Source organism: Ailuropoda melanoleuca, chromosome 5 (assembly GCF_002007445.2).
Source record: "Ailuropoda melanoleuca isolate Jingjing chromosome 5, ASM200744v2, whole genome shotgun sequence".
NCBI lineage: Eukaryota > Metazoa > Chordata > Mammalia > Carnivora > Ursidae > Ailuropoda > Ailuropoda melanoleuca.
Window position 1 is genome coordinate 110,907,681 of NC_048222.1, and position 6,848 is coordinate 110,914,528.

The window sequence follows — 6,848 nt, forward strand, 5'->3', positions numbered from 1 at the left end:
AAAAAAAAAAAAAAAACAAACAATAGGTTGAGTAAGTAAAAGGGTTTATAGATTTCTTCTTTTTTTTTTTAAGATTTTTTTGCACTTATTTGAGAGAGAGAGCAGGGTGAGAAGCACAGGGAGAAGCAGACTCCCCGCTGAGCAGGGAGCCCCACGCGGGGCTCCATGCGGGACTCCATGCGGGACCCAATCCCACAACTTAGGGATCATGACCTGAGCCGAAGGCAGACGCTTAACTGACTGAGCCACCCAGGAGCCCCGATAGCTTTCAAAATCTTTGATAACTTGAAACTTTGAAGTTTTGCTAAGCTAAATGGTAAATTGGGTTGAATTCATTATATATCTGTCTTTTCCAAATAAGATAGAATACTCAAGTATCAATTACTGAATGTAGGTTTATCTGCTTTGGAATGTAGGTTTAACCTCAGAGAAACTGAGGATGCTTGGGTCTGTTGGTAAACATGCTCAGTGCTTTATTTAAAGTTGTATTTAAAAAACATGTTTCTAGGGGCGCCTGGGTGGCACAGCGGTTGGGCGCCTGGGTGGCACAGCGGTTAAGCGTCTGCCTTCGGCTCAGGGCGTGATCCCAGTGTTATAGGATCGAGCCCCACATCAGGCTCCTCCGCTATGAGCCTGCTTCTTCCTCTCCCACTCCCCCTGCTTGTGTTCCCTCTCTTGCTGGCTGTCTCTATCTCTGTCAAATAAATAAATAAAATCTTAAAAAAAATTAAAATAAAAAAATAAAAAACATGTTTCTAGAAATTATGAAATGTATTCATAAATTTTCAATTTAAAGAATTCTGGTGTAACAGACAATTCACAATTGGTTACTACTTAGTTTTCACTGGATACTAAGGTTTCTAAAAGTAAAATTCTGATCAATGTAATTATGACTGCTGGAAAATAATAAGGAAAGCAACTCTGTATGCCAAGAAAGTAAGATGTGTTTTTTATTAAAAAAAAAAAAAGATATGAGGAATGGAAATACAGGAATGGCAATACATTTTTGTTGAGAGGAAAAGAAGTAATTTTGTCCTAAAATGAGACTGGTTATTTAAGTGAAAAAGCTTAGGAAAAAATCTGAATGAAAAAGAAAGTTGTAGAAGGTTTGTGAAAGGAAGTCTGGAAAAGAAGTTTATGCATGGTCAGAACGAACACTGGAATGAATGAGTTTTAAAACTACACTAGTGTAAGACTGAGATGTGGCTTTTCTCTCAGAGAGACAAAGTTTTCTTGGATTGTTGGTCTGTTTTTGTTAAGAAAATATAAACAAAATTTTTTCTTTCTTTTATCTACCCAGAAAGCCAAAATTTCTATGTTTGTCTTTATCAGGTCTTTGATCACTTAAGAAAATTAAAACTTCTCAATAGTCAAGGAGCTAAGTTTTGCTAACAACTATAGAACCTTCTGTGGAATCTCTTATTGCCACTTTGGGTAAATGGATAATTAAATATGAAGTTGTGTAATGATCTGTAATCCTATTTAGGCAGGTGCTTTAAACTTTTCTGAGGTTTTTAACAAACTTCCTAAGATTTGATATAATTGAGGTCATTTTGGCTAATTAGGCTTGCTTATTTGGTATGTTAAGTTACATGAGAAACATTGTTAAACCAATGATAAAGTTGGGTTATACTGGATGGGTAAATACTATAACTGTTCCAGAAAGTATATGAAATTCCTAAAGTTTTCATGTATCCTGATACAAGTTCATCTCTTGACATTCTAATTATTAAATGTTGTGTATCACAGATACTACTGGGTTTTCTTGTCAACTGCATTGTAATGAACTCTCATCAGATGTTTAACCATGTCCATTTTTGAGTTTTTTGTCATTTATAGTTATTGTTCTGATGCTCTTGATGACGTGTTTCTTCTTCAAGGAGATTCATGGAAAAGACTTTTGACAAATACAGGTTTCTGGTATCTTTAAGATCATAAAACTAAACTAGGTAGGAATTTCCAGAACTAAAGGAAAAGCTGCATCAAACAGAATAAGCATTAATAATGTGGGACTCAATGAAGATGATTATAGTTTTTCTGACTCTTTAAAACATTGCTGGTTCTCTAATGTTTGCTCTTCCAGATTTAAGAAGACCTTTTGTTAAGCTATCCATGACTTATAGAAATATGATAAAATATTCTTTGTAAAGAAATTGAAACATTTAGCTTGTCTCCCTACCTGAACTCTCCAGAATTCAGAAACTCTCAGGGAGTGTTCTTTCTTTTCTTTTCTTTTCTTTTTCAAGATTTTATTTATTTATTTGAGAGAGAGGGACAGAGAGAGTGAGAACACTAGTGGGGTGAGGGACAGAGGGAGAAGCAGACTCCCTGCTGAGCAGGGAGCCTGAGGCAGGGCTCGATCCTGAGACTCCGGGATCATGACCTGAGCCCAAGGCACACGTTTAACTGACTGAGCCACCCAGTGCCCCAGTATTCCTTCTTTTATGGCAGTGTGTTCCCTTGTAACAGGGTGCTATCAGAAACATTGGCTATTTTACCAAGGCTTTAAATAGAATGTCATATTTGAGAAAGGCATGAATAGACTCAGATATGACCAAATAGCTTTAAGGAACTAAGGTCAACATTATGGAGCCAACAGAGCCCCTTGAAAATGTTGGCCTGATACCTTGCTTACAGAGTTCCCAGCAGCCTCACCAGATGAGTAAAAAATGTCACTTCCTGGCAGGTGCAGGAAACCTCAGGATATTTTGGGGACCTCGAGAAGAGGAAGTCACCCAAATCTATGGTATTACAGGAAAATCCGATGGCAAGGATATGGCTTGGATTCTGACATCAAAAGGCTAGTAAGAGTTCAATGTGAAATTCCTTATAAAAAGTTCTAGCAAAGCAGGTTTAAAAGAATTTATATGCGGACGCCTGGGTGGCTCAGTCATTAAGCGTCTGCCTTCGGCTCAGGGCATGATCCAGGAGTCCTGGGATCAAGCCCCACATCAGGCTCCTCCACTGGGGGTCTGCTTCTTCCTCTCCCACTCCCCCTGCCTGTGTTCTCTCTCTCGCTGACTGTCTCTCTCTGTCAAATAAATAAAATATTTTTAAAAAAAGAAAGAAAAGAAAAAAGAAAAATTGTGTTAGAAAAGATGGTCGAGTTTCATCTGTGGGTCGCACCCATCTCTTCACCATTGAAGGCTGTGTGTTGGAATTTGCCCGTCAGCCTCAGGCTGCTCTGTCAGAGGCGGGAGGTCTTCTGAGGTTATTTCAAATTTTCTACGTACTTTGTCTCTCAGAGTTTGTGATAACCACAGATATCATCCTGGTACCAAAGAGCTTATTACTATATTTACACGTGAACCCCAGTTTGTGTGGCCTTGGAAGAACTGCTTAACATCACTAAGTTCAGTTTCCTTCTCTATAAATGGGGATAATAGTATATATTTCACAAAGCTGGAAAATTAAAGGACATAATGCCTGAAAAGCATGGAACATAAAGTATAGTAAATACTCAATTTATATATTAGCTCTTATAATTAATGAAGCTCAGAGTGGAAGATGCGTTCTTCCGCCATGTGTGAGGTACACACTCTGTTTTATGTTTTAAGGCCAGAGCACCTATTAGTCTTCAATGGTCTACAAAATAGATGTTCACAGAATCGAAAACTACTTCCTCCGCAATCTTAGTTCTTACACTGTGGAATTCATTTTCAAAGACTCTTAGGACCCTGACAATGAGTATGTTCTTTGACACATTATTGATGTGGTTTGGAGTGGTGAGGTTTGGAGCCGATGGCCAAGAAAGAATTCTTGAGGTGTCTTTGGTGCAAAAAGGTGGTTTTATTAAAACACAGAAACAAGACCGGCAGGCAGAAAGAGCTGCATTCTAAGTGTGCGGGGTGACTGATTATATAAGATTTTCTATCCTACAGACGGGAGGGTGATGTTAGGGTCCCAGGAGACTGAGTCTATAGATTTCTAGAAGTTGGGCTCATGATACGATTGCTTTTTTTCTTATAAATCATTAAGACAGTTGCAAACTGATGGAGGCTCACATCCTACATGACTGGGATCTCTGTCAGTTAACCATTTGTTTTCCCCTTTCCTTTGTTCTAGGGCAGCCAGCGGTGCCCGAGGGATGTCACACAGATCCCACCTGGGGAGGGCCGGGGATCTGGGGTATCAGCTTGTGCTTTGCCCTCAGCTTGCCTTCTGCCCCCTTATCATTATCATTTTGCTTTTAATTCTCTAGAGGTTGTTAATACAACATACTGCATTTCAGAAGCTTCAAGAGAATAGTGTTGAGATGATCAGTGTGATTATGAGAAAACAGTTGCCAAATTACAAAAAGTTTAAGGAGCACCTGGGTAGCTCAGTTGGTTAAGCAGCTCAAATTTCGGCTCAGCAGCTCACGACCTTGGGGGAAATCCAGCCCTGTACTGATCTCCGCGCTCAGTGGAGAGTCTGCTCAAGATTCCCTCTCTTCCTCTCCCTCTGTGCCTCCCCCAGCTCATGTGTGTGCGCTCTCTCTCTCCCAAATAAATAAATAAATCTTTAAAAAAAGAAAGTTCAAGATAAACAAGTAGAATTTTTCTTTTTCTCTTTACATAAATTTCAAACTTCTAGGCATTTTCTTAAAATGTCCATTCTGTTAATAAAAGGAACTTTTAGATAATCAAAGGGTTTTCCTCATTCCAGAAGAGATAAATTTTAGTAAAAATGACAAAACTATTTTGCTGCTGTAAGTAATTTACATATTAATTGACGATGATCATATTCCAGTCTTTTGCCATCATTCATGCTACAAAATATTCTTTAATTCAACGCACACAATAATTACAATACTTTACAATAATTATCCAGTTCGAATAGGGAATAAATGACGTGCATGTTTCTGAACTGGTACCCTTAGAGCAAAGCCGTATCAGTAGTCAGGCTATGCAAGATTGCCCTAGCTCAACGTCAACACTGCACAGCTGACCGCAGTGGCTTTAGAAAGAGATTCAGACAAGTGAGCTCATTTCCCTCTTCACTCCAGTGTCATTCAATTGGTCCCAAGCTTGTCTGATTGCAAAGGTAACTCACCACTGAACCCCATCATTCACTCAGGATCTAATTAACCTCAATCTCCTATTTGACCCAGCTTCCTTTGGTTTTCTCAATATAATTTTTCCATCTCCAACTTTCCCAATCCCTCTCCCTCTTCGTCCTATACTGCCCACTCTGCATGAAAAAAACCTCATTTCCCTTGCATTTAAATGCTTTTCAAAAGACCCAAAAGAACCAGTATTCCCTGCCTCCTTCTTTAAGTTTCATAGAGATCACTGGACCACAGAACTCCGAGGATCCATAATCCAAGCTCTTGCAGACTGACTAATGTATGTGGTATGTGAGAATGACGATCCCTCTATTTTACAGAGAATTTTCAGGAAAGATCTTATAACAGTATCAGTACCAAATTGCTGTTTTGGAATGTGATGGTTGAAATAAAAGTATCTCTGGGGTCAGAGATCGCAGTTCCATTCCTGATGTAGCCATTGCTCATTTTATCTTTCTGGTCTTTAGTTGCCTTATGTGTAAAGTAAGGAAACTAGAGTATGTGGTGTCTTTCAGCTTTAAAATACTATACCAAAGGTTAGGATTTATAGATCAGCTATAAATCAAAATGATTTTAATGTTTTAAATATTATTCAAGCCCAGTTAAATTTCTAGGAGGCTTTATTCTTTTATTAATCCCATCTCTGCCTCTATCAATTATGGAAAAGTCATGCCCACACTGAATGTATAATTTCATTATGCCTTTTTAGAAACATGTTTCTCCTGTACAAATCAGAGCATGCAATACCTGGTCTGAAGGCTTGATTCCCAGAGCACAAACTGTAATCATTTCATAATCTTTTAAAAGAACTGTGCTCAAACACGATAAAGCACAGCTATTCCAAGGTTAATCAAAAATCTTAAAGCAAAACAGCCCATTTCCTTTGGAAATTAGTCTATTTGTTGTGGAATTGGTAGTCAATTAAATCAGGGAAGCATGAAGATTGATTTAGGTGTATGCCAGGCTAGTGGTTTGCTAAATGTGGTCAATAATCAACCAGCCCGTTCTTCCAAATGTTCTTCAAGCAATACGTTTACAAGCATCTGCCAGCAAGCAAAATCAGAGTTAAATTGTATCTCCTATCAAAGATGTAAAATCAAGTCTCACAATAAAATCTGACTTACAGTCTGCAATCACTAATACTGGAAAATTATATCTGACATTCAGATGAAATAAGATCCTTGTAGTTTAGTAAAAAGATAATTAACATACAGAGAGGAAAATACATGTAAGAGATGTATTTATTTTTTGTTTAGAGTGGTGAGATCTTATGGTTCTCAGGTGAGATTAAGAATTCATATTTGCATCTCTAACTAGAGTCTGTTTCCTAGACTGTCTTAACTGTGAGGTAACATCTCCTGCTCCAAATAAACAGGTTTGTGGCAAGAAAATACAATTGCCTGATCTATTTATAGACCCAATTTTAAATTACTTTAGGGAAATCTCTGATCTTCTTTATCTCACTCTCTTGAGCTATTAAGTGATTTGATAGCATGAAAAAAGTACTATAGGAACTGAAAAGTAAATGGCAGAGCAACCAATATAGTTACTTGAAGAATGGTCTTTCTTATTTTGTATGTCCTCCTTAGTCTGACATTATTACTGCATATAGTCTTCAGATATGAGTAAAATCTTCATGAGTGTTAAAATACTAAATATAAAGAGAAAGAAGGATAAATTTTGCTTCAAAAAATTTTTATTTTAAATTGCAATTTTACTTTTCTTTGATGAGTAACCCTGTAGAATCCTCAAAGTAATTTCAGATACATTCAATAGTAGGTAGATTACAATATATTTGACA